The following is a 27,328-nucleotide window of genomic DNA, read 5'->3' as shown; positions in this document are numbered from 1 at the left end:
GAAAGTGAGGAGAGGTTAGAGATAAGGGTAGATGTCAGAGGAGAGAGTTCAATTAAGCTGAGGTATCGAGTAGGACAGGGGTGAGGGGAATGAGAGGTGGTGGATGATGAGAGCAGAAGAGGTCATGTACAAATAGACCTTGTTAGTCAGAGAGCAGTCATTCCAGAGGGCACGTGAGAAGTGAAGAGTAAAGTGAGACATGGAATGTGGATTACATTAGATGGGTTAATACGCTTAGCAGGGAGGTGGAGAGAGAGAGGCAAGAGGCAGAGAGTGGTGCAGGGGTTGAGGAAGAGATGTTGCATGTACCTTATCAGAACATTAAAGAACATCAATTCACACTGGTGCAGAGTTGATGATGAATCCAGTTCACCTCCAATTCAATTTTAACAGAAATGTTTCATTCTTCATTACTGAAAAAAAAGAAAAGTAAAAAACATTTCATTACTATTTTCAAAATGGATTGAATTCCCCCAACAATGACTATGTGTTACCAATATATCCCTCTCAGTCCCACTGCAGCATATACTGTACCAGTGTGAAAGTAGGAAGGTACACAGTACCGGTAAAACAATACGTGCCGGTACTATGCACCATATGAATTATAAGGGGATGTAAATCTCCCAGTCTCTCTCCATATCCGCAACAGAGCGGGCTCCGGTCAGTGGCATGGATGCCCATATATGGGTATGCTCATATTTGGGCATCCCATGTCACTGACCGGAGCCGGCTCTGAGTATAGGGATATATGCGGAGACGCAGAGGTGCAAGGAAATGGGAGGAGGCACGGTGAGAAACAGGGAGAGACCACAGGAAGATAGAGGGCAACAACTTCCACAAGGTACTTGTATGGGTATAATTGTGTGTATTTTGTGCAGAGGGGGTAATTTCAGATAAAATACAATTCTCCACCCTCTACGAAACAATTCCACTTTGTTCAGTAAGCCAGAAAGTCTTGGTCCCATGTGGACTGAATTTAATGCAAATAAGGTCCTTAATACACAAGTAAAGAATAAAGTTACTTATTCTCTACTGTAAGAAGTGCCACATTGCCCACTATTTGGGTCCTGTGCCCAGATTGTGACCATGCATGGCAGAGGTGAGATTCCCCCAACTCCAATTTGCTACACTCTCCAAGAGAGATAATTGTGATCAGAGGTGGAACTAGGGGAGGGTGTGAGCAGGGTCACTGCCCAGGGAGTAACCTGACTGGGGGCACGGAAATCTCATTTAGTGCATATGTTGCGGCACTGCATTGATTGACCGGTCAATCTGCACTGCTGCCTGTCACAGTGACATCCTGATCGGGCACTGTGATCAGCTATAGCACTGACCCAGGTGAGATAGTTCAGCACTTTACAAGGAGGGAACAGATGTTGTGGGTGACAGATGCTGGAGGTAGGCCAAGACTGTTGGCCAGAGTAACGTGGAGACTTACTGCACTCTGCATGCCCATCCTCTCCCTGACATCAGGGGAAGGAAGTGGCCCTGGGGTGTGTGTAGGTATGCCAGATGTCAGTGTATGCATAAGTAAGTATGCCTGTGTAGTGGGAGGTGTAGGGGCGTTAAGCTGGAGGACTTAAAACAGGCACAAAAGCACATAGATACCTCTGATTATACCGCACCAAATGCTGATAATATCATGCTGTAGCTGCACTTTACAGAAGATGATGCAGATGTCATCATTGGTTGGTGGGTTCATTAAATCAATCCATCATATCATAACCACACTGTGCATATGATGTACTGAATCAGTAACACCAGGAAGACATCTCCATGTTAGGAGTAGAGTTGAAGTTAACAGAATATGTCCAGCACTGTGGTGTGTAGCCCATAAATAATAATTGTGCACATTACCAGAACAACATACTGTCAACTGCAAGATCATTTTGCTGCTTGTAGCGTATGCTCATCCTGTACAGTGTTGTAGTAGATCCGTCTCTTCAGTGTTCACTGCAACAAAAGTAAGACATTGCATTAATATTACAGACGTTTGGGGGCTGAAATCTCACTTCGCTGCGGACAATTTCCCTTTGCATAAGATTCTTGTGATTATGTCAATGATGATCAATAACTGCATCATAACACAGCCGCTCTATACAGAAGATGTACTTGCTCTCATTGGTCATTGAGGTAATACGTCACACAATGTACAGATATAGCAAGGATTATTTCTCCCACTTGTGCATTATGGCATTATGATGGGAAATGTTGTGAGATTCTGCATTATCAGCATCACTGAATCTTTTGGAAATTAAGTGATATTCTATGTTTTAATGCAATATTATGGATGATCAGCCGGTAAAATAATAATAGCTTGCTGTATCTGTAGCCATGCTCTACCCATGATGTGCTGAACCAATGACTGCAGAGAGATTCAGAGTGGTAAACATGACTGGAACGCATCTCTGAATAATGGGCAGCAAAGCAGTGCAGAATAGGAGGTGAAAGTATTTAAAATGGAAGATCCTTAGCAGCTGTGTGGAGAGTAGACAGTACAGACTGACCAAGTAAATGGTAAAAGGAGTAACTTCAACATTACTTGGCTTTGTTCTCCACATTAAAGCTTTCCTCCTCTTTAAATCACTAATACTGATGCCATGTGTAACCTGTACTGAGAGTTATATAATCTACTGGCCTAGATGAAACCATATGATGCAAACAGGATCCATCCCACTCCAGATTCATAGAATTGAACCACCTCAACCTTTCATAACAATCACATAGAACTGCAGCTGTGCGCTACTGCACATGTTCTTGTTATGAATGGTAGTAGATGTGGTCCTTGGGTCTTTACTTCATACTGTAGCCACCCTCTACTCATGATGTATTGAATCAACGAAAACTTGCATGGTTCAGATCACAGGAAGGGGTAGAGTAGAGATGAAAATATTCAATGTGAAACCCGTAGCAGCCGGATTGTGTGGAGTCAATAAAACGACAAATACTAAATGGTAAATGAGAAATATACACATTGCTTATCTGTCTCTGTGTAGTAATTTTCCTTCTCTTCAACTGTCCTTCAAATTTTCTCTTTTGCAAGAAAAGGAACACATGGCTTCAATATTCACTTCTGTTCTGCAGTCATCCCTCCTGAAATAAAAGTTAAGCATTGCATTGTTATTATGATAATACATACAATAAACCTTGCTCCAAACCATTTGATGCAAAGCAAATCCACCTCCCACCCACAGCTGTGCTCCTTCTAGAGCATGCATGTCAAACTCCAGTCCTCGAGGGTCCCAAACAGGCCAGGTTTTCAGTAGGGATATCCTGAAAACCTGGCCTGTTTGCTGCCCTCGAGGACTGGAGTTTGACATCCTTGTTCTTGAGCTTCTACCACGCAAGTCATCCATGTGAGTGACACTGTACTGCAGTCCTGGTCTGCACACAATCTACTGAATCAATGACATCACACTGTAAAGGCAATCTACAAGATGTATTAGTTGTCCACACTTCCGAAATGTTACTTTTATGTCCAAATCACTTATTCCCATGACCTGATATTTGTATTTGTTATTTATAGGATTGTCACAAAGAGTTGATGAGGTCACCAAATGATAGTATGTAGAGAGAAAGAGAGATCTCAGAACAGAGCCCTGATGTATACCCACAGACAGATCAATAGAAGACGAAGACATGTTAGCAACAGAGATGGAGAATGTGTGACAGGAAAGTTATGATGAAAACCAGGATAGAACTGTGTTACGGATACCAAGAGAGAGTTTAGAATATGAAGGAGGAGAGTGATTGAGAGCATCAAACGCAGCAGATAGATCAAGTAGGATTAGTAGGGAAAAGTGACCTTGGGAATTTGCTTTAAGCACAGTCTGTAGAACGAGCTGTACGAAAGGCAGGTTGTAAAGGATCCAGGAGGGAATGTGATTTAAGAATGTTGACATTCTAGCAATTAGGAGACAAACAGCAGGAGGGATACAGGGCGGTAGTTAGTAAGGCACATAGGGTGTAGGTTGTTTCTGAGAAAAGGGTGACCACTACAGGCTTAAAGTAAGAGGGTAAAGAGCCAGAGAATAGGGAGGAATTGAAGATGTGGGTGAGAGTGGGGACTAAGAGATGCAGTAAGGTGTGAGGGGATACGATCTAGAGGGCATGTGGTAGAGGGAGAAGAGAAGATGATTAGCTTCCAGCTCTGTAAGAGAAGAAAAGGAGTCAAATGCAGAAGGAGAATTAGGTAGAAGGAGAGAAGGGGGAAGGGACAGAAGGAATCTCCTTGTGGGTGGCATCCACCTTGCCTCTGAAGTAGTCAAATGCTTGAGGAGAAGTGAAGGAAGGATGGCAAGTGTGAGGAGAAGGTTAGTGGAGGGAGTCAAATACAGGGAAAAAAAGACAGCGTAAATTAAATTTGAGTGTTGATGAATGTGAAAAAAAAGTAGTGTGGTTTGGCCCCAGAGAGCAGCTTTATACAGGACTGGAGACATTTTTACTGTAGAAAAATCAAATATCAATTGTGTGATTTCCTTCATAGGCATTAAGAACAGCGAGTGGAAGTGTGATGAACATGTTTGGGAATTTAGCCAAGGGTGTGGGCTAGAGGGACAAGTGTGTCAGAGCCTAGAGGGGGCATATAGATAGGAGGATAGCATTGTAAGAGTTAATAAGATTGTTAGTTTAAGCGGAAAGAGAGAGAGAGCAGAGAGGTTAGAGTAGATGTCAGAGGAGAGTTTAATTAAGCAGAGGCAAATCAGTGGGACAGGTAAGATGGGGTGAGGGGAATGACTGATTGTGAATGATGAGAGCAGAAGAGGTCATGTACAACTAGAGCCTTTTTAGTCAGAGAACGGACATTCCAGATGGCATAGGAGAAGGGAAGAGAAAAGTAAGGAAAGGAATGTGGATTACATTAGATAGGTTAACACTCTTAGCAGGGAGGCAGAGGCAGGGAGGCCCGATGTGTATATGAGCAGGTTCAAGATTATAAGAGATATCCCACACATCAGCAAACATAGAAGGAGACACAGAGATAGGTGTAGAGAGAGACAGAGATAGCTCTATGTAGAGAGAGAGGGACGTAGAGAGAATGAGACAGATAGGCGCAGAGAGAGGGGGCGCAGAGAGAGGAGGCGCCAAAAGAGGGGGCGCAGAGAGAGGGGGCACAGAGAATAGGATATTAAAGAGTGCTTTTCATTGAGCAGTGCAGAAATAGCTGCAATAGAGGTCTGTACAAATGGTGCAGTGTGTAGACACATGCAAAGGTAGGGGAAGGAAAGAGGAGAACATGTGGATAAAAGCAGGAGTGTGGAAGTTAGAGAAATTAGAAAAGTTTAACAGAGGAGTGAGGAAACAGCAAGCAGAAAGAACAAGAGAGAGGTTACATTAGGATGACGTTCTGTGGTAAAGAGAAAATGCTAGGAGAGAGCTTTCAAATATTAGAGGACATGAATTGAGGGAGCAAATGTATAAATCAAAACCTGAGGGGGAGGTATAGCACGAAAGCTTGCACAGCAGATTATAGTCTTAATGTTGCGTGTACCTGTCAGGGTATTCAAGAAGTTAAATTCTCACAAGTGCAGAGTTCATGATGAAATGCTGAATCTAGTCCCCCTCCAATTTAATTTTAATATAACTTTTCCATTCTTCATTACTGCAAAAAGCAAACAAAACAAAACCACATTGCATTACTATTTTCAAAATGGATTGAATGGCATATTCAACAGTGACTGTGTGATGCCAATATTCCCCACTCACTCGTAGTGAAGCACATATTGTACTAGTGTTGAAAGTAGGCCGGTAGAGTCAGGTACGCAGTACTGATAAAACAATAAGTGCCCGTCGTAAGTACCAGCTCCGCAACAGTGCGGGCATCACATTAGTGACGTGGATGAACATATATGGATAAGCCCATATTAAGGCATCACGTGACCAGAGCCGTCACTGACTGGGTATACGTAAAGACGCAGGGAGATGCAAGGAAAGGGAGGGAGAGAGAGAGACAGGGAGAAGATGTGAAACGGAGGAAGGCACGGATGGAGAGAGGGAGTTCTTCCGAGCTTCTGCGGGCCTCTCTCTTTCACTGGTGCATGCTGGGAGCTGGTCCCAACATCCACAAAGTATGTGTGTATTATTGGTTGTATTTTATGGGGGTAGGAGGGTAGTGTGTATATTGTGTGTGTGGGAGTATTATATTGTGTGTAGAGGTGCAGAGGAGAGTACTAGATTGTGTATCTTGTGTAAGGGTGTTGTGTATATTGTGTTTGGAGCTATAATATTATTGGGGAGATTAGTATTGAGGAGGTATTATAGTGTGTATTGTGGGGAGTATTAGTGTGTGTATTGTTTGTGGGTGACAGATGCTGGGGGTATGCAGCAATCCCTGCACTGAGGTCCGAGGCGGCTCTGCATCGCTCGCACACACTGTGGACGACCAAGCATGTGCCCATGATAATCATGGCCTTAGAGGGATGAGTGTGTCAGAGCCTAGAAGGGGCATATATATGATGGAGGAGGGAGGAGGAGGGAGGAGATGATAGCATTGTAAAAGTTAACAAGATAGTTAGTTTAAGCAGAAAGTGAGGAGAGGTTAGAGATAAGGGTAGATGTCAGAGGAGAGAGTTCAATTAAGCTGAGGTATCGAGTAGGACAGGGGTGAGGGGAATGAGAGGTGGTGGATGATGAGAGCAGAAGAGGTCATGTACAAATAGACCTTGTTAGTCAGAGAGCAGTCATTCCAGAGGGCACGTGAGAAGTGAAGAGTAAAGTGAGACATGGAATGTGGATTACATTAGATGGGTTAATACGCTTAGCAGGGAGGTGGAGAGAGAGAGGCAAGAGGCAGAGAGTGGTGCAGGGGTTGAGGAAGAGATGTTGCATGTACCTTATCAGAACATTAAAGAACATCAATTCACACTGGTGCAGAGTTGATGATGAATCCAGTTCACCTCCAATTCAATTTTAACAGAAATGTTTCATTCTTCATTACTGAAAAAAAAGAAAAGTAAAAAACATTTCATTACTATTTTCAAAATGGATTGAATTCCCCCAACAATGACTATGTGTTACCAATATATCCCTCTCAGTCCCACTGCAGCATATACTGTACCAGTGTGAAAGTAGGAAGGTACACAGTACCGGTAAAACAATACGTGCCGGTACTATGCACCATATGAATTATAAGGGGATGTAAATCTCCCAGTCTCTCTCCATATCCGCAACAGAGCGGGCTCCGGTCAGTGGCATGGATGCCCATATATGGGTATGCTCATATTTGGGCATCCCATGTCACTGACCGGAGCCGGCTCTGAGTATAGGGATATATGCGGAGACGCAGAGGTGCAAGGAAATGGGAGGAGGCACGGTGAGAAACAGGGAGAGACCACAGGAAGATAGAGGGCAACAACTTCCACAAGGTACTTGTATGGGTATAATTGTTTGTATTTTGTGCAGAGGGGGTAATTTCAGATAAAATACAATTCTCCACCCTCTACGAAACAATTCCACTTTGTTCAGTAAGCCAGAAAGTCTTGGTCCCATGTGGACTGAATTTAATGCAAATAAGGTCCTTAATACACAAGTAAAGAATAAAGTTACTTATTCTCTACTGTAAGAAGTGCCACATTGCCCACTATTTGGGTCCTGTGCCCAGATTGTGACCATGCATGGCAGAGGTGAGATTCCCCCAACTCCAATTTGCTACACTCTCCAAGAGAGATAATTGTGATCAGAGGTGGAACTAGGGGAGGGTGTGAGCAGGGTCACTGCCCAGGGAGTAACCTGACTGGGGGCACGGAAATCTCATTTAGTGCATATGTTGCGGCACTGCATTGATTGACCGGTCAATCTGCACTGCTGCCTGTCACAGTGACATCCTGATCGGGCACTGTGATCAGCTATAGCACTGACCCAGGTGAGATAGTTCAGCACTTTACAAGGAGGGAACAGATGTTGTGGGTGACAGATGCTGGAGGTAGGCCAAGACTGTTGGCCAGAGTAACGTGGAGACTTACTGCACTCTGCATGCCCATCCTCTCCCTGACATCAGGGGAAGGAAGTGGCCCTGGGGTGTGTGTAGGTATGCCAGATGTCAGTGTATGCATAAGTAAGTATGCCTGTGTAGTGGGAGGTGTAGGGGCGTTAAGCTGGAGGACTTAAAACAGGCACAAAAGCACATAGATACCTCTGATTATACCGCACCAAATGCTGATAATATCATGCTGTAGCTGCACTTTACAGAAGATGATGCAGATGTCATCATTGGTTGGTGGGTTCATTAAATCAATCCATCATATCATAACCACACTGTGCATATGATGTACTGAATCAGTAACACCAGGAAGACATCTCCATGTTAGGAGTAGAGTTGAAGTTAACAGAATATGTCCAGCACTGTGGTGTGTAGCCCATAAATAATAATTGTGCACATTACCAGAACAACATACTGTCAACTGCAAGATCATTTTGCTGCTTGTAGCGTATGCTCATCCTGTACAGTGTTGTAGTAGATCCGTCTCTTCAGTGTTCACTGCAACAAAAGTAAGACATTGCATTAATATTACAGACGTTTGGGGGCTGAAATCTCACTTCGCTGCGGACAATTTCCCTTTGCATAAGATTCTTGTGATTATGTCAATGATGATCAATAACTGCATCATAACACAGCCGCTCTATACAGAAGATGTACTTGCTCTCATTGGTCATGGAGGTAATACGTCACACAATGTACAGATATAGCAAGGATTATTTCTCCCACTTGTGCATTATGGCATTATGATGGGAAATGTTGTGAGATTCTGCATTATCAGCATCACTGAATCTTTTGGAAATTAAGTGATATTCTATGTTTTAATGCAATATTATGGATGATCAGCCGGTAAAATAATAATAGCTTGCTGCATCTGTAGCCATGCTCTACCCATGATGTGCTGAACCAATGACTGCAGAGAGATTCAGAGTGGTAAACATGACTGGAACGCATCTCTGAATAATGGGCAGCAAAGCAGTGCAGAATAGGAGGTGAAAGTATTTAAAATGGAAGATCCTTAGCAGCTGTGTGGAGAGTAGACAGTACAGACTGACCAAGTAAATGGTAAAAGGAGTAACTTCAACATTACTTGGCTTTGTTCTCCACATTGAAGCTTTCCTCCTCTTTAAATCACTAATACTGATGCCATGTGTAACCTGTACTGAGAGTTATATAATCTACTGGCCTAGATGAAACCATATGATGCAAACAGGATCCATCCCACTCCAGATTCATAGAATTGAACCACCTCAACCTTTCATAACAATCACATAGAACTGCAGCTGTGCGCTACTGCACATGTTCTTGTTATGAATGGTAGTAGATGTGGTCCTTGGGTCTTTACTTCATACTGTAGCCACCCTCTACTCATGATGTATTGAATCAACGAAAACTTGCATGGTTCAGATCACAGGAAGGGGTAGAGTAGAGATGAAAATATTCAATGTGAAACCCGTAGCAGCCGGATTGTGTGGAGTCAATAAAACGACAAATACTAAATGGTAAATGAGAAATATACACATTGCTTATCTGTCTCTGTGTAGTAATTTTCCTTCTCTTCAACTGTCCTTCAAATTTTCTCTTTTGCAAGAAAAGGAACACATGGCTTCAATATTCACTTCTGTTCTGCAGTCATCCCTCCTGAAATAAAAGTTAAGCATTGCATTGTTATTATGATAATACATACAATAAACCTTGCTCCAAACCATTTGATGCAAAGCAAATCCACCTCCCACCCACAGCTGTGCTCCTTCTAGAGCATGCATGTCAAACTCCAGTCCTCGAGGGTCCCAAACAGGCCAGGTTTTCAGTAGGGATATCCTGAAAACCTGGCCTGTTTGCTGCCCTCGAGGACTGGAGTTTGACATCCTTGTTCTTGAGCTTCTACCACGCAAGTCATCCATGTGAGTGACACTGTACTGCAGTCCTGGTCTGCACACAATCTACTGAATCAATGACATCACACTGTAAAGGCAATCTACAAGATGTATTAGTTGTCCACACTTCCGAAATGTTACTTTTATGTCCAAATCACTTATTCCCATGACCTGATATTTGTATTTGTTATTTATAGGATTGTCACAAAGAGTTGATGAGGTCACCAAATGATAGTATGTAGAGAGAAAGAGAGATCTCAGAACAGAGCCCTGATGTATACCCACAGACAGATCAATAGAAGACGAAGACATGTTAGCAACAGAGATGGAGAATGTGTGACAGGAAAGTTATGATGAAAACCAGGATAGAACTGTGTTACGGATACCAAGAGAGAGTTTAGAATATGAAGGAGGAGAGTGATTGAGAGCATCAAACGCAGCAGATAGATCAAGTAGGATTAGTAGGGAAAAGTGACCTTGGGAATTTGCTTTAAGCACAGTCTGTAGAACGAGCTGTACGAAAGGCAGGTTGTAAAGGATCCAGGAGGGAATGTGATTTAAGAATGTTGACATTCTAGCAATTAGGAGACAAACAGCAGGAGGGATACAGGGCGGTAGTTAGTAAGGCACATAGGGTGTAGGTTGTTTCTGAGAAAAGGGTGACCACTACAGGCTTAAAGTAAGAGGGTAAAGAGCCAGAGAATAGGGAGGAATTGAAGATGTGGGTGAGAGTGGGGACTAAGAGATGCAGTAAGGTGTGAGGGGATACGATCTAGAGGGCATGTGGTAGAGGGAGAAGAGAAGATGATTAGCTTCCAGCTCTGTAAGAGAAGAAAAGGAGTCAAATGCAGAAGGAGAATTAGGTAGAAGGAGAGAAGGGGGAAGGGACAGAAGGAATCTCCTTGTGGGTGGCATCCACCTTGCCTCTGAAGTAGTCAAATGCTTGAGGAGAAGTGAAGGAAGGATGGCAAGTGTGAGGAGAAGGTTAGTGGAGGGAGTCAAATACAGGGAAAAAAAGACAGCGTAAATTAAATTTGAGTGTTGATGAATGTGAAAAAAAAGTAGTGTGGTTTGGCCCCAGAGAGCAGCTTTATACAGGACTGGAGACATTTTTACTGTAGAAAAATCAAATATCAATTGTGTGATTTCCTTCATAGGCATTAAGAACAGCGAGTGGAAGTGTGATGAACATGTTTGGGAATTTAGCCAAGGGTGTGGGCTAGAGGGACAAGTGTGTCAGAGCCTAGAGGGGGCATATAGATAGGAGGATAGCATTGTAAGAGTTAATAAGATTGTTAGTTTAAGCGGAAAGAGAGAGAGAGCAGAGAGGTTAGAGTAGATGTCAGAGGAGAGTTTAATTAAGCAGAGGCAAATCAGTGGGACAGGTAAGATGGGGTGAGGGGAATGACTGATTGTGAATGATGAGAGCAGAAGAGGTCATGTACAACTAGAGCCTTGTTAGTCAGAGAACGGACATTCCAGATGGCATAGGAGAAGGGAAGAGAAAAGTAAGGAAAGGAATGTGGATTACATTAGATAGGTTAACACTCTTAGCAGGGAGGCAGAGGCAGGGAGGCCCGATGTGTATATGAGCAGGTTCAAGATTATAAGAGATATCCCACACATCAGCAAACATAGAAGGAGACACAGAGATAGGTGTAGAGAGAGACAGAGATAGCTCTATGTAGAGAGAGAGGGACGTAGAGAGAATGAGACAGATAGGCGCAGAGAGAGGGGGCGCAGAGAGGAGGCGCCAAAAGAGGGGGCGCAGAGAGAGGGGGCACAGAGAATAGGATATTAAAGAGTGCTTTTCATTGAGCAGTGCAGAAATAGCTGCAATAGAGGTCTGTACAAATGGTGCAGTGTGTAGACACATGCAAAGGTAGGGGAAGGAAAGAGGAGAACATGTGGATAAAAGCAGGAGTGTGGAAGTTAGAGAAATTAGAAAAGTTTAACAGAGGAGTGAGGAAACAGCAAGCAGAAAGAACAAGAGAGAGGTTACATTGGGATGACGTTCTGTGGTAAAGAGAAAATGCTAGGAGAGAGCTTTCAAATATTAGAGGACATGAATTGAGGGAGCAAATGTATAAATCAAAACCTGAGGGGGAGGTATAGCACGAAAGCTTGCACAGCAGATTATAGTCTTAATGTTGCGTGTACCTGTCAGGGTATTCAAGAAGTTAAATTCTCACAAGTGCAGAGTTCATGATGAAATGCTGAATCTAGTCCCCCTCCAATTTAATTTTAATATAACTTTTCCATTCTTCATTACTGCAAAAAGCAAACAAAACAAAACCACATTGCATTACTATTTTCAAAATGGATTGAATGGCATATTCAACAGTGACTGTGTGATGCCAATATTCCCCACTCACTCGTAGTGAAGCACATATTGTACTAGTGTTGAAAGTAGGCCGGTAGAGTCAGGTACGCAGTACTGATAAAACAATAAGTGCCCGTCGTAAGTACCAGCTCCGCAACAGTGCGGGCATCACATTAGTGACGTGGATGAACATATATGGATAAGCCCATATTAAGGCATCACGTGACCAGAGCCGTCACTGACTGGGTATACGTAAAGACGCAGGGAGATGCAAGGAAAGGGAGGGAGAGAGACAGGGAGAAGATGTGAAACGGAGGAAGGCACGGATGGAGGGAGTTCTTCCGAGCTTCTGCGGGCCTCTCTCTTTCACTGGTGCATGCCGGGAGCTGGTCCCAACATCCACAAAGTATGTGTGTATTATTGGTTGTATTTTATGGGGGTAGGAGGGTAGTGTGTATATTGTGTGTGTGGGAGTATTATATTGTGTGTAGAGGTGCAGAGGAGAGTACTAGATTGTGTATCTTGTGTAAGGGTGTTGTGTATATTGTGTTTGGAGCTATAATATTATTGGGGAGATTAGTATTGAGGAGGTATTATAGTGTGTATTGTGGGGAGTATTAGTGTGTGTATTGTTTGTGGGTGACAGATGCTGGGGGTATGCAGCAATCCCTGCACTGAGGTCCGAGGCGGCTCTGCATCGCTCGCACACACTGTGGATGACCAAGCATGTGCCCATGATAATCATGGCCTTAGAGGGATGAGTGTGTCAGAGCCTAGAAGGGGCATATATATGATGGAGGAGGGAGGAGGAGGAGGGAGGAGGAGGAGATGATAGCATTGTAAAAGTTAACAAGATAGTTAGTTTAAGCAGAAAGTGAGGAGAGGTTAGAGATAAGGGTAGATGTCAGAGGAGAGAGTTCAATTAAGCTGAGGTATCGAGTAGGACAGGGGTGAGGGGAATGAGAGGTGGTGGATGAGAGCAGAAGAGGTCATGTACAAATAGACCTTGTTAGTCAGAGAGCAGTCATTCCAGAGGGCACGTGAGAAGTGAAGAGTAAAGTGAGACATGGAATGTGGATTACATTAGTATTTAAAATGGAAGATCCTTAGCAGCTGTGTGGGGAGTAGACAGTACAGACTGACCAAGTAAATGGTAAAAGGAGTAACTTCAACATTACTTGGCTTTGTTCTCCACATTGAAGCTTTCCTCCTCTTTAAATCACTAATACTGATGCCATGTGTAACCTGTACTGAGAGTTATATAATCTACTGGCCTAGATGAAACCATATGATGCAAACAGGATCCATCCCACTCCAGATTCATAGAATTGAACCACCTCAACCTTTCATAACAATCACATAGAACTGCAGCTGTGCGCTACTGCACATGTTCTTGTTATGAATGGTAGTAGATGTGGTCCTTGGGTCTTTACTTCATACTGTAGCCACCCTCTACTCATGATGTATTGAATCAACGAAAACTTGCATGGTTCAGATCACAGGAAGGGGTAGAGTAGAGATGAAAATATTCAATGTGAAACCCGTAGCAGCCGGATTGTGTGGAGTCAATAAAACGACAAATACTAAATGGTAAATGAGAAATATACACATTGCTTATCTGTCTCTGTGTAGTAATTTTCCTTCTCTTCAACTGTCCTTCAAATTTTCTCTTTTGCAAGAAAAGGAACACATGGCTTCAATATTCACTTCTGTTCTGCAGTCATCCCTCCTGAAATAAAAGTTAAGCATTGCATTGTTATTATGATAATACATACAATAAACCTTGCTCCAAACCATTTGATGCAAAGCAAATCCACCTCCCACCCACAGCTGTGCTCCTTCTAGAGCATGCATGTCAAACTCCAGTCCTCGAGGGTCCCAAACAGGCCAGGTTTTCAGTAGGGATATCCTGAAAACCTGGCCTGTTTGCTGCCCTCGAGGACTGGAGTTTGACATCCTTGTTCTTGAGCTTCTACCACGCAAGTCATCCATGTGAGTGACACTGTACTGCAGTCCTGGTCTGCACACAATCTACTGAATCAATGACATCACACTGTAAAGGCAATCTACAAGATGTATTAGTTGTCCACACTTCCGAAATGTTACTTTTATGTCCAAATCACTTATTCCCATGACCTGATATTTGTATTTGTTATTTATAGGATTGTCACAAAGAGTTGATGAGGTCACCAAATGATAGTATGTAGAGAGAAAGAGAGATCTCAGAACAGAGCCCTGATGTATACCCACAGACAGATCAATAGAAGACGAAGACATGTTAGCAACAGAGATGGAGAATGTGTGACAGGAAAGTTATGATGAAAACCAGGATAGAACTGTGTTACGGATACCAAGAGAGAGTTTAGAATATGAAGGAGGAGAGTGATTGAGAGCATCAAACGCAGCAGATAGATCAAGTAGGATTAGTAGGGAAAAGTGACCTTGGGAATTTGCTTTAAGCACAGTCTGTAGAACGAGCTGTACGAAAGGCAGGTTGTAAAGGATCCAGGAGGGAATGTGATTTAAGAATGTTGACATTCTAGCAATTAGGAGACAAACAGCAGGAGGGATACAGGGCGGTAGTTAGTAAGGCACATAGGGTGTAGGTTGTTTCTGAGAAAAGGGTGACCACTACAGGCTTAAAGTAAGAGGGTAAAGAGCCAGAGAATAGGGAGGAATTGAAGATGTGGGTGAGAGTGGGGACTAAGAGATGCAGTAAGGTGTGAGGGGATACGATCTAGAGGGCATGTGGTAGAGGGAGAAGAGAAGATGATTAGCTTCCAGCTCTGTAAGAGAAGAAAAGGAGTCAAATGCAGAAGGAGAATTAGGTAGAAGGAGAAAAGGGGGAAGGGACAGAAGGAATCTCCTTGTGGGTGGCATCCACCTTGCCTCTGAAGTAGTCAAATGCTTGAGGAGAAGTGAAGGAAGGATGGCAAGTGTGAGGAGAAGGTTAGTGGAGGGAGTCAAATACAGGGAAAAAAAGACAGCGTAAATTAAATTTGAGTGTTGATGAATGTGAAAAAAAAGTAGTGTGGTTTGGCCCCAGAGAGCAGCTTTATACAGGACTGGAGACATTTTTACTGTAGAAAAATCAAATATCAATTGTGTGATTTCCTTCATAGGCATTAAGAACAGCGAGTGGAAGTGTGATGAACATGTTTGGGAATTTAGCCAAGGGTGTGGGCTAGAGGGACAAGTGTGTCAGAGCCTAGAGGGGGCATATAGATAGGAGGATAGCATTGTAAGAGTTAATAAGATTGTTAGTTTAAGCGGAAAGAGAGAGAGAGCAGAGAGGTTAGAGTAGATGTCAGAGGAGAGTTTAATTAAGCAGAGGCAAATCAGTGGGACAGGTAAGATGGGGTGAGGGGAATGACTGATTGTGAATGATGAGAGCAGAAGAGGTCATGTACAACTAGAGCCTTGTTAGTCAGAGAACGGACATTCCAGATGGCATAGGAGAAGGGAAGAGAAAAGTAAGGAAAGGAATGTGGATTACATTAGATAGGTTAACACTCTTAGCAGGGAGGCAGAGGCAGGGAGGCCCGATGTGTATATGAGCAGGTTCAAGATTATAAGAGATATCCCACACATCAGCAAACATAGAAGGAGACACAGAGATAGGTGTAGAGAGAGACAGAGATAGCTCTATGTAGAGAGAGAGGGACGTAGAGAGAATGAGACAGATAGGCGCAGAGAGAGGGGGCGCAGAGAGAGGAGGCGCCAAAAGAGGGGGCGCAGAGAGAGGGGGCACAGAGAATAGGATATTAAAGAGTGCTTTTCATTGAGCAGTGCAGAAATAGCTGCAATAGAGGTCTGTACAAATGGTGCAGTGTGTAGACACATGCAAAGGTAGGGGAAGGAAAGAGGAGAACATGTGGATAAAAGCAGGAGTGTGGAAGTTAGAGAAATTAGAAAAGTTTAACAGAGGAGTGAGGAAACAGCAAGCAGAAAGAACAAGAGAGAGGTTACATTGGGATGACGTTCTGTGGTAAAGAGAAAATGCTAGGAGAGAGCTTTCAAATATTAGAGGACATGAATTGAGGGAGCAAATGTATAAATCAAAACCTGAGGGGGAGGTATAGCACGAAAGCTTGCACAGCAGATTATAGTCTTAATGTTGCGTGTACCTGTCAGGGTATTCAAGAAGTTAAATTCTCACAAGTGCAGAGTTCATGATGAAATGCTGAATCTAGTCCCCCTCCAATTTAATTTTAATATAACTTTTCCAATCTTCATTACTGCAAAAAGCAAACAAAACAAAACCACATTGCATTACTATTTTCAAAATGGATTGAATGGCATATTCAACAGTGACTGTGTGATGCCAATATTCCCCACTCACTCGTAGTGAAGCACATATTGTACTAGTGTTGAAAGTAGGCCGGTAGAGTCAGGTACGCAGTACTGATAAAACAATAAGTGCCCGTCGTAAGTACCAGCTCCGCAACAGTGCGGGCATCACATTAGTGACGTGGATGAACATATATGGATAAGCCCATATTAAGGCATCACGTGACCAGAGCCGTCACTGACTGGGTATACGTAAAGACGCAGGGAGATGCAAGGAAAGGGAGGGAGAGAGAGAGACAGGGAGAAGATGTGAAACGGAGGAAGGCACGGATGGAGGGAGTTCTTCCGAGCTTCTGCGGGCCTCTCTTTTTCACTGGTGCATGCCGGGAGCTGGTCCCAACATCCACAAAGTGTGTGTGTATTATTGGTTGTATTTTATGGGGGTAGGAGGGTAGTGTGTATATTGTGTGTGTGGGAGTATTATATTGTGTGTAGAGGTGCAGAGGAGAGTACTAGATTGTGTATCTTGTGTAAGGGTGTTGTGTATATTGTGTTTGGAGCTATAATATTATTGGGGAGATTAGTATTGAGGAGGTATTATAGTGTGTATTGTGGGGAGTATTAGTGTGTGTATTGTTTGTGGGTGACAGATGCTGGGGGTATGCAGCAATCCCTGCACTGAGGTCCGAGGCGGCTCTGCATCGCTCGCACGCACTGTGGACGACCAAGCATGTGCCCATGATAATCATGGCCTTAGAGGGATGAGTGTGTCAGAGCCTAGAAGGGGTATATATATAATGGAGGAGGGAGGAGGAAGGAGGAGGAGGGAGGAGGAGATGATAGCATTGTAAAAGTTAACAAGATAGTTAGTTTAAGCAGAAAGTGAGGAGAGGTTAGAGATAAGGGTAGATGTCAGAGGAGAGAGTTCAATTAAGCTGAGGTATCGAGTAGGACAGGGATGAGGGGAATGAGAGGAATGAGAGGTGGTGGATGATGAGAGCAGAAGAGGTCATGTACAAATAGACCTTGTTAGTCAGAGAGCAGTCATTCCAGAGGGCACGTGAGAAGTGAAGAGTAAAGTGAGACATGGAATGTGGATTACATTAGATGGGTTAATACGCTTAGCAGGGAGGTGGAGAGAGAGAGGCAAGAGGCAGAGAGTGGTGCAGGGGTTGAGGAAGAGATGTTGCATGTACCTTATCAGAACATTAAAGAACATCAATTCACACTGGTGCAGAGTTGATGATGAATCCAGTTCACCTCCAATTCAATTTTAACAGAAATGTTTCATTCTTCATTACTGAAAAAAAAGAAAAGTAAAAAACATTTCATTACTATTTTCAAAATGGATTGAATTCCCCCAACAATGACTATGTGTTACCAATATATCCCTCTCAGTCCCACTGCAGCATATACTGTACCAGTGTGAAAGTAGGAAGGTACACAGTACCGGTAAAACAATACGTGCCGGTACTATGCACCATATGAATTATAAGGGGATGTAAATCTCCCAGTCTCTCTCCATATCCGCAACAGAGCGGGCTCCGGTCAGTGGCATGGATGCCCATATATGGGTATGCTCATATTTGGGCATCCCATGTCACTGACCGGAGCCGGCTCTGAGTATAGGGATATATGCGGAGACGCAGAGGTGCAAGGAAATGGGAGGAGGCACGGTGAGAAACAGGGAGAGACCACAGGAAGATAGAGGGCAACAACTTCCACAAGGTACTTGTATGGGTATAATTGTTTGTATTTTGTGCAGAGGGGGTAATTTCAGATAAAATACAATTCTCCACCCTCTACGAAACAATTCCACTTTGTTCAGTAAGCCAGAAAGTCTTGGTCCCATGTGGACTGAATTTAATGCAAATAAGGTCCTTAATACACAAGTAAAGAATAAAGTTACTTATTCTCTACTGTAAGAAGTGCCACATTGCCCACTATTTGGGTCCTGTGCCCAGATTGTGACCATGCATGGCAGAGGTGAGATTCCCCCAACTCCAATTTGCTACACTCTCCAAGAGAGATAATTGTGATCAGAGGTGGAACTAGGGGAGGGTGTGAGCAGGGTCACTGCCCAGGGAGTAACCTGACTGGGGGCACGGAAATCTCATTTAGTGCATATGTTGCGGCACTGCATTGATTGACCGGTCAATCTGCACTGCTGCCTGTCACAGTGACATCCTGATCGGGCACTGTGATCAGCTATAGCACTGACCCAGGTGAGATAGTTCAGCACTTTACAAGGAGGGAACAGATGTTGTGGGTGACAGATGCTGGAGGTAGGCCAAGACTGTTGGCCAGAGTAACGTGGAGACTTACTGCACTCTGCATGCCCATCCTCTCCCTGACATCAGGGGAAGGAAGTGGCCCTGGGGTGTGTGTAGGTATGCCAGATGTCAGTGTATGCATAAGTAAGTATGCCTGTGTAGTGGGAGGTGTAGGGGCGTTAAGCTGGAGGACTTAAAACAGGCACAAAAGCACATAGATACCTCTGATTATACCGCACCAAATGCTGATAATATCATGCTGTAGCTGCACTTTACAGAAGATGATGCAGATGTCATCATTGGTTGGTGGGTTCATTAAATCAATCCATCATATCATAACCACACTGTGCATATGATGTACTGAATCAGTAACACCAGGAAGACATCTCCATGTTAGGAGTAGAGTTGAAGTTAACAGAATATGTCCAGCACTGTGGTGTGTAGCCCATAAATAATAATTGTGCACATTACCAGAACAACATACTGTCAACTGCAAGATCATTTTGCTGCTTGTAGCGTATGCTCATCCTGTACAGTGTTGTAGTAGATCCGTCTCTTCAGTGTTCACTGCAACAAAAGTAAGACATTGCATTAATATTACAGACGTTTGGGGGCTGAAATCTCACTTCGCTGCGGACAATTTCCCTTTGCATAAGATTCTTGTGATTATGTCAATGATGATCAATAACTGCATCATAACACAGCCGCTCTATACAGAAGATGTACTTGCTCTCAATGGTCATGGAGGTAATACGTCACACAATGTACAGATATAGCAAGGATTATTTCTCCCACTGGTGCATTATGGCATTATGATGGGAAATGTTGTGAGATTCTGCATTATCAGCATCACTGAATCTTTTGGAAATTAAGTGATATTCTATGTTTTAATGCAATATTATGGATGATCAGCCGGTAAAATAATAATAGCTTGCTGTATCTGTAGCCATGCTCTACCCATGATGTGCTGAACCAATGACTGCAGAGAGATTCAGAGTGGTAAACATGACTGGAACGCATCTCTGAATAATGGGCAGCAAAGCAGTGCAGAATAGGAGGTGAAAGTATTTAAAATGGAAGATCCTTAGCAGCTGTGTGGGGAGTAGACAGTACAGACTGACCAAGTAAATGGTAAAAGGAGTAACTTCAACATTACTTGGCTTTGTTCTCCACATTGAAGCTTTCCTCCTCTTTAAATCACTAATACTGATGCCATGTGTAACCTGTACTGAGAGTTATATAATCTACTGGCCTAGATGAAACCATATGATGCAAACAGGATCCATCCCACTCCAGATTCATAGAATTGAACCACCTCAACCTTTCATAACAATCACATAGAACTGCAGCTGTGCGCTACTGCACATGTTCTTGTTATGAATGGTAGTAGATGTGGTCCTTGGGTCTTTACTTCATACTGTAGCCACCCTCTACTCATGATGTATTGAATCAACGAAAACTTGCATGGTTCAGATCACAGGAAGGGGTAGAGTAGAGATGAAAATATTCAATGTGAAACCCGTAGCAGCCGGATTGTGTGGAGTCAATAAAACGACAAATACTAAATGGTAAATGAGAAATATACACATTGCTTATCTGTCTCTGTGTAGTAATTTTCCTTCTCTTCAACTGTCCTTCAAATTTTCTCTTTTGCAAGAAAAGGAACACATGGCTTCAATATTCACTTCTGTTCTGCAGTCATCCCTCCTGAAATAAAAGTTAAGCATTGCATTGTTATTATGATAATACATACAATAAACCTTGCTCCAAACCATTTGATGCAAAGCAAATCCACCTCCCACCCACAGCTGTGCTCCTTCTAGAGCATGCATGTCAAACTCCAGTCCTCGAGGGTCCCAAACAGGCCAGGTTTTCAGTAGGGATATCCTGAAAACCTGGCCTGTTTGCTGCCCTCGAGGACTGGAGTTTGACATCCTTGTTCTTGAGCTTCTACCACGCAAGTCATCCATGTGAGTGACACTGTACTGCAGTCCTGGTCTGCACACAATCTACTGAATCAATGACATCACACTGTAAAGGCAATCTACAAGATGTATTAGTTGTCCACACTTCCGAAATGTTACTTTTATGTCCAAATCACTTATTCCCATGACCTGATATTTGTATTTGTTATTTATAGGATTGTCACAAAGAGTTGATGAGGTCACCAAATGATAGTATGTAGAGAGAAAGAGAGATCTCAGAACAGAGCCCTGATGTATACCCACAGACAGATCAATAGAAGACGAAGACATGTTAGCAACAGAGATGGAGAATGTGTGACAGGAAAGTTATGATGAAAACCAGGATAGAACTGTGTTACGGATACCAAGAGAGAGTTTAGAATATGAAGGAGGAGAGTGATTGAGAGCATCAAACGCAGCAGATAGATCAAGTAGGATTAGTAGGGAAAAGTGACCTTGGGAATTTGCTTTAAGCACAGTCTGTAGAACGAGCTGTACGAAAGGCAGGTTGTAAAGGATCCAGGAGGGCATGTGATTTAAGAATGTTGACATTCTAGCAATTAGGAGACAAACAGCAGGAGGGATACAGGGCGGTAGTTAGTAAGGCACATAGGGTGTAGGTTGTTTCTGAGAAAAGGGTGACCACTACAGGCTTAAAGTAAGAGGGTAAAGAGCCAGAGAATAGGGAGGAATTGAAGATGTGGGTGAGAGTGGGGACTAAGAGATGCAGTAAGGTGTGAGGGGATACGATCTAGAGGGCATGTGGTAGAGGGAGAAGAGAAGATGATTAGCTTCCAGCTCTGTAAGAGAAGAAAAGGAGTCAAATGCAGAAGGAGAATTAGGTAGAAGGAGAGAAGGGGGAAGGGACAGAAGGAATCTCCTTGTGGGTGGCATCCACCTTGCCTCTGAAGTAGTCAAATGCTTGAGGAGAAGTGAAGGAAGGATGGCAAGTGTGAGGAGAAGGTTAGTGGAGGGAGTCAAATACAGGGAAAAAAAGACAGCGTAAATTAAATTTGAGTGTTGATGAATGTGAAAAAAAAGTAGTGTGGTTTGGCCCCAGAGAGCAGCTTTATACAGGACTGGAGACATTTTTACTGTAGAAAAATCAAATATCAATTGTGTGATTTCCTTCATAGGCATTAAGAACAGCGAGTGGAAGTGTGATGAACATGTTTGGGAATTTAGCCAAGGGTGTGGGCTAGAGGGACAAGTGTGTCAGAGCCTAGAGGGGGCATATAGATAGGAGGATAGCATTGTAAGAGTTAATAAGATTGTTAGTTTAAGCGGAAAGAGAGAGAGAGCAGAGAGGTTAGAGTAGATGTCAGAGGAGAGTTTAATTAAGCAGAGGCAAATCAGTGGGACACGTAAGATGGGGTGAGGGGAATGACTGATTGTGAATGATGAGAGCAGAAGAGGTCATGTACAACTAGAGCCTTGTTAGTCAGAGAACGGACATTCCAGATGGCATAGGAGAAGGGAAGAGAAAAGTAAGGAAAGGAATGTGGATTACATTAGATAGGTTAACACTCTTAGCAGGGAGGCAGAGGCAGGGAGGCCCGATGTGTATATGAGCAGGTTCAAGATTATAAGAGATATCCCACACATCAGCAAACATAGAAGGAGACACAGAGATAGGTGTAGAGAGAGACAGAGATAGCTCTATGTAGAGAGAGAGGGACGTAGAGAGAATGAGACAGATAGGCGCAGAGAGAGGGGGCGCAGAGAGAGGAGGCGCCAAAAGAGGGGGCGCAGAGAGAGGGGGCACAGAGAATAGGATATTAAAGAGTGCTTTTCATTGAGCAGTGCAGAAATAGCTGCAATAGAGGTCTGTACAAATGGTGCAGTGTGTAGACACATGCAAAGGTAGGGGAAGGAAAGAGGAGAACATGTGGATAAAAGCAGGAGTGTGGAAGTTAGAGAAATTAGAAAAGTTTAACAGAGGAGTGAGGAAACAGCAAGCAGAAAGAACAAGAGAGAGGTTACATTGGGATGACGTTCTGTGGTAAAGAGAAAATGCTAGGAGAGAGCTTTCAAATATTAGAGGACATGAATTGAGGGAGCAAATGTATAAATCAAAACCTGAGGGGGAGGTATAGCACGAAAGCTTGCACAGCAGATTATAGTCTTAATGTTGCGTGTACCTGTCAGGGTATTCAAGAAGTTAAATTCTCACAAGTGCAGAGTTCATGATGAAATGCTGAATCTAGTCCCCCTCCAATTTAATTTTAATATAACTTTTCCATTCTTCATTACTGCAAAAAGCAAACAAAACAAAACCACATTGCATTACTATTTTCAAAATGGATTGAATGGCATATTCAACAGTGACTGTGTGATGCCAATATTCCCCACTCACTCGTAGTGAAGCACATATTGTACTAGTGTTGAAAGTAGGCCGGTAGAGTCAGGTACGCAGTACTGATAAAACAATAAGTGCCCGTCGTAAGTACCAGCTCCGCAACAGTGCGGGCATCACATTAGTGACGTGGATGAACATATATGGATAAGCCCATATTAAGGCATCACGTGACCAGAACCGTCACTGACTGGGTATACGTAAAGACGCAGGGAGATGCAAAGAAAGGGAGGGAGAGAGACAGGGAGAAGATGTGAAACGGAGGAAGGCACGGATGGAGGGAGTTCTTCCGAGCTTCTGCGGGCCTCTCTCTTTCACTGGTGCATGCCGGGAGCTGGTCCCAACATCCACAAAGTGTGTGTGTATTATTGGTTGTATTTTATGGGGGTAGGAGGGTAGTGTGTATATTGTGTGTGTGGGAGTATTATATTGTGTGTAGAGGTGCAGAGGAGAGTACTAGATTGTGTATCTTGTGTAAGGGTGTTGTGTATATTGTGTTTGGAGCTATAATATTATTGGGGAGATTAGTATTGAGGAGGTATTATAGTGTGTATTGTGGGGAGTATTAGTGTGTGTATTGTTTGTGGGTGACAGATGCTGGGGGTATGCAGCAATCCCTGCACTGAGGTCCGAGGCGGCTCTGCATCGCTCGCACGCACTGTGGATGACCAAGCATGTGCCCATGATAATCATGGCCTTACAGGGATGAGTGTGTCAGAGCCTAGAAGGGGCATATATATGATGGAGGAGGGAGGAGGAGGAGGGAGGAGGAGGAGGGAGGAGGAGGAGATGATAGCATTGTAAAAGTTAACAAGATAGTTAGTTTAAGCAGAAAGTGAGGAGAGGTTAGAGATAAGGGTAGATGTCAGAGGAGAGAGTTCAATTAAGCTGAGGTATCGAGTAGGACAGGGGTGAGGGGAATGAGAGGTGGTGGATGATGAGAGCAGAAGAGGTCATGTACAAATAGACCTTGTTAGTCAGAGAGCAGTCATTCCAGAGGGCACGTGAGAAGTGAAGAGTAAAGTGAGACATGGAATGTGGATTACATTAGATGGGTTAATACGCTTAGCAGGGAGGTGGAGAGAGAGAGGCAAGAGGCAGAGAGTGGTGCAGGGGTTGAGGAAGAGATGTTGCATGTACCTTATCAGAACATTAAAGAACATCAATTCACACTGGTGCAGAGTTGATGATGAATCCAGTTCACCTCCAATTCAATTTTAACAGAAATGTTTCATTCTTCATTACAGAAAAAAAAGAAAAGTAAAAAACATTTCATTACTATTTTCAAAATGGATTGAATTCCCCCAACAATGACTATGTGTTACCAATATATCCCTCTCAGTCCCACTGCAGCATATACTGTACCAGTGTGAAAGTAGGAAGGTACACAGTACCGGTAAAACAATACGTGCCGGTACTATGCACCATATGAATTATAAGGGGATGTAAATCTCCCAGTCTCTCTCCATATCCGCAACAGAGCGGGCTCCGGTCAGTGGCATGGATGCCCATATACACTGGCGACACACTTTATTCGAGCTTGGCTAGTCCCACGAATTCGGGTATACCCGGGTGTATTGAGGTTTGTGACTGTTTTCTGCCCGAGTGCATTGAGGTATTTTCCAAGCAGGGATTGAAGCATTTTATTCCCGCTGGCTGCAATACTGCACAGTATATATATATATATATACTGCATTACAATTCATGAATTTATGCCATCTGGTAGACACGCGAAGCATTGCAGCCTATTAAATCCTAATCATTATCATTTAACAGTTCAGCCGCCCATCAGCCAGGCATGAACCCAGGCTGGGAAGGCAAATGCAACGGGGCTTGTCAGAGGTGAGGAGCGGCGCATTCCAGGTATCTGCCAGGTACATACCGGGTATTTGCTCGAATAAAGTGTGTCGGTGCAGTATGGGTATGCTCATATTTGGGCATCCCATGTCACTGACCGGAGCCGGCTCTGAGTATAGGGATATATGCGGAGACGCAGAGGTGCAAGGAAATGGGAGGAGGCACGGTGAGAAACAGGGAGAGACCACAGGAAGATAGAGGGCAACAACTTCCACAAGGTACTTGTATGGGTATAATTGTTTGTATTTTGTGCAGAGGGGGTAATTTCAGATAAAATACAATTCTCCACCCTCTACGAAACAATTCCACTTTGTTCAGTAAGCCAGAAAGTCTTGGTCCCATGTGGACTGAATTTAATGCAAATAAGGTCCTTAATACACAAGTAAAGAATAAAGTTACTTATTCTCTACTGTAAGAAGTGCCACATTGCCCACTATTTGGGTCCTGTGCCCAGATTGTGACCATGCATGGCAGAGGTGAGATTCCCCCAACTCCAATTTGCTACACTCTCCAAGAGAGATAATTGTGATCAGAGGTGGAACTAGGGGAGGGTGTGAGCAGGGTCACTGCCCAGGGAGTAACCTGACTGGGGGCACGGAAATCTCATTTAGTGCATATGTTGCGGCACTGCATTGATTGACCGGTCAATCTGCACTGCTGCCTGTCACAGTGACATCCTGATCGGGCACTGTGATCAGCTATAGCACTGACCCAGGTGAGATAGTTCAGCACTTTACAAGGAGGGAACAGATGTTGTGGGTGACAGATGCTGGAGGTAGGCCAAGACTGTTGGCCAGAGTAACGTGGAGACTTACTGCACTCTGCATGCCCATCCTCTCCCTGACATCAGGGGAAGGAAGTGGCCCTGGGGTGTGTGTAGGTATGCCAGATGTCAGTGTATGCATAAGTAAGTATGCCTGTGTAGTGGGAGGTGTAGGGGCGTTAAGCTGGAGGACTTAAAACAGGCACAAAAGCACATAGATACCTCTGATTATACCGCACCAAATGCTGATAATATCATGCTGTAGCTGCACTTTACAGAAGATGATGCAGATGTCATCATTGGTTGGTGGGTTCATTAAATCAATCCATCATATCATAACCACACTGTGCATATGATGTACTGAATCAGTAACACCAGGAAGACATCTCCATGTTAGGAGTAGAGTTGAAGTTAACAGAATATGTCCAGCACTGTGGTGTGTAGCCCATAAATAATAATTGTGCACATTACCAGAACAACATACTGTCAACTGCAAGATCATTTTGCTGCTTGTAGCGTATGCTCATCCTGTACAGTGTTGTAGTAGATCCGTCTCTTCAGTGTTCACTGCAACAAAAGTAAGACATTGCATTAATATTACAGACGTTTGGGGGCTGAAATCTCACTTCGCTGCGGACAATTTCCCTTTGCATAAGATTCTTGTGATTATGTCAATGATGATCAATAACTGCATCATAACACAGCCGCTCTATACAGAAGATGTACTTGCTATCAATGGTCATGGAGGTAATACGTCACACAATGTACAGATATAGCAAGGATTATTTCTTCCTCTGGTGCATTATGGCATTATGATGGGAAATGTTGTGAGATTCTGCATTATCAGCATCACTGAATCTTTTGGAAATTAAGTGATATTCTATGTTTTAATGCAATATTATGGATGATCAGCCGGTAAAATAATAATAGCTTGCTGTATCTGTAGCCATGCTCTACCCATGATGTGCTGAACCAATGACTGCAGAGAGATTCAGAGTGGTAAACATGACTGGAACGCATCTCTGAATAATGGGCAGCAAAGCAGTGCAGAATAGGAGGTGAAAGTATTTAAAATGGAAGATCCTTAGCAGCTGTGTGGGGAGTAGACAGTACAGACTGACCAAGTAAATGGTAAAAGGAGTAACTTCAACATTACTTGGCTTTGTTCTCCACATTGAAGCTTTCCTCCTCTTTAAATCACTAATACTGATGCCATGTGTAACCTGTACTGAGAGTTATATAATCTACTGGCCTAGATGAAACCATATGATGCAAACAGGATCCATCCCACTCCAGATTCATAGAATTGAACCACCTCAACCTTTCATAACAATCACATAGAACTGCAGCTGTGCGCTACTGCACATGTTCTTGTTATGAATGGTAGTAGATGTGGTCCTTGGGTCTTTACTTCATACTGTAGCCACCCTCTACTCATGATGTATTGAATCAACGAAAACTTGCATGGTTCAGATCACAGGAAGGGGTAGAGTAGAGATGAAAATATTCAATGTGAAACCCGTAGCAGCCGGATTGTGTGGAGTCAATAAAACGACAAATACTAAATGGTAAATGAGAAATATACACATTGCTTATCTGTCTCTGTGTAGTAATTTTCCTTCTCTTCAACTGTCCTTCAAATTTTCTCTT

At 43.4% G+C, this 27,328-nt stretch overlaps 1 long non-coding RNA gene across 10 annotated transcripts in view; it reads right to left on the bottom strand.

The window, feature by feature from the left end:
- The window catches only part of LOC142475647 (uncharacterized), a 57,632-nt gene extending 30,352 nt beyond the window's left edge, over positions 1-27,280 (bottom strand). For 7 of the 10 annotated variants that reach the window (XR_012791060.1, XR_012791064.1, XR_012791065.1 and 4 more), the window contains exons 1-13: positions 24,199-24,316; positions 22,844-22,954; positions 20,326-20,445; positions 19,210-19,305; positions 17,662-17,765; positions 12,013-12,123; positions 9,497-9,616; positions 8,381-8,476; positions 6,833-6,936; positions 5,492-5,602; positions 2,974-3,093; positions 1,858-1,953; positions 310-413 (exon numbers count right to left, since the gene is read on the bottom strand). This is a non-coding gene — a long non-coding RNA (uncharacterized LOC142475647). Of the gene's footprint in view, positions 1-309; positions 414-1,857; positions 1,954-2,973; positions 3,094-5,491; positions 5,603-6,832; positions 6,937-8,380; positions 8,477-9,496; positions 9,617-12,012; positions 12,124-17,661; positions 17,766-19,209; positions 19,306-20,325; positions 20,446-22,843; positions 22,955-24,198; positions 24,317-26,149; positions 26,246-27,265 lie in introns of those variants that run through there. The other 3 variants (XR_012791062.1, XR_012791066.1, XR_012791063.1) reach the window with 3 other exon arrangements.
- Between the last annotated feature and the right edge of the window lie 48 nt (positions 27,281-27,328).

The sequence above is a fragment of the Ascaphus truei genome, unplaced genomic scaffold (assembly GCF_040206685.1).
Source record: "Ascaphus truei isolate aAscTru1 unplaced genomic scaffold, aAscTru1.hap1 HAP1_SCAFFOLD_1301, whole genome shotgun sequence".
NCBI classification, from domain to species: Eukaryota; Metazoa; Chordata; class Amphibia; order Anura; family Ascaphidae; genus Ascaphus; species Ascaphus truei.
This window is presented reverse-complemented; position numbering and strand designations above follow the sequence as displayed.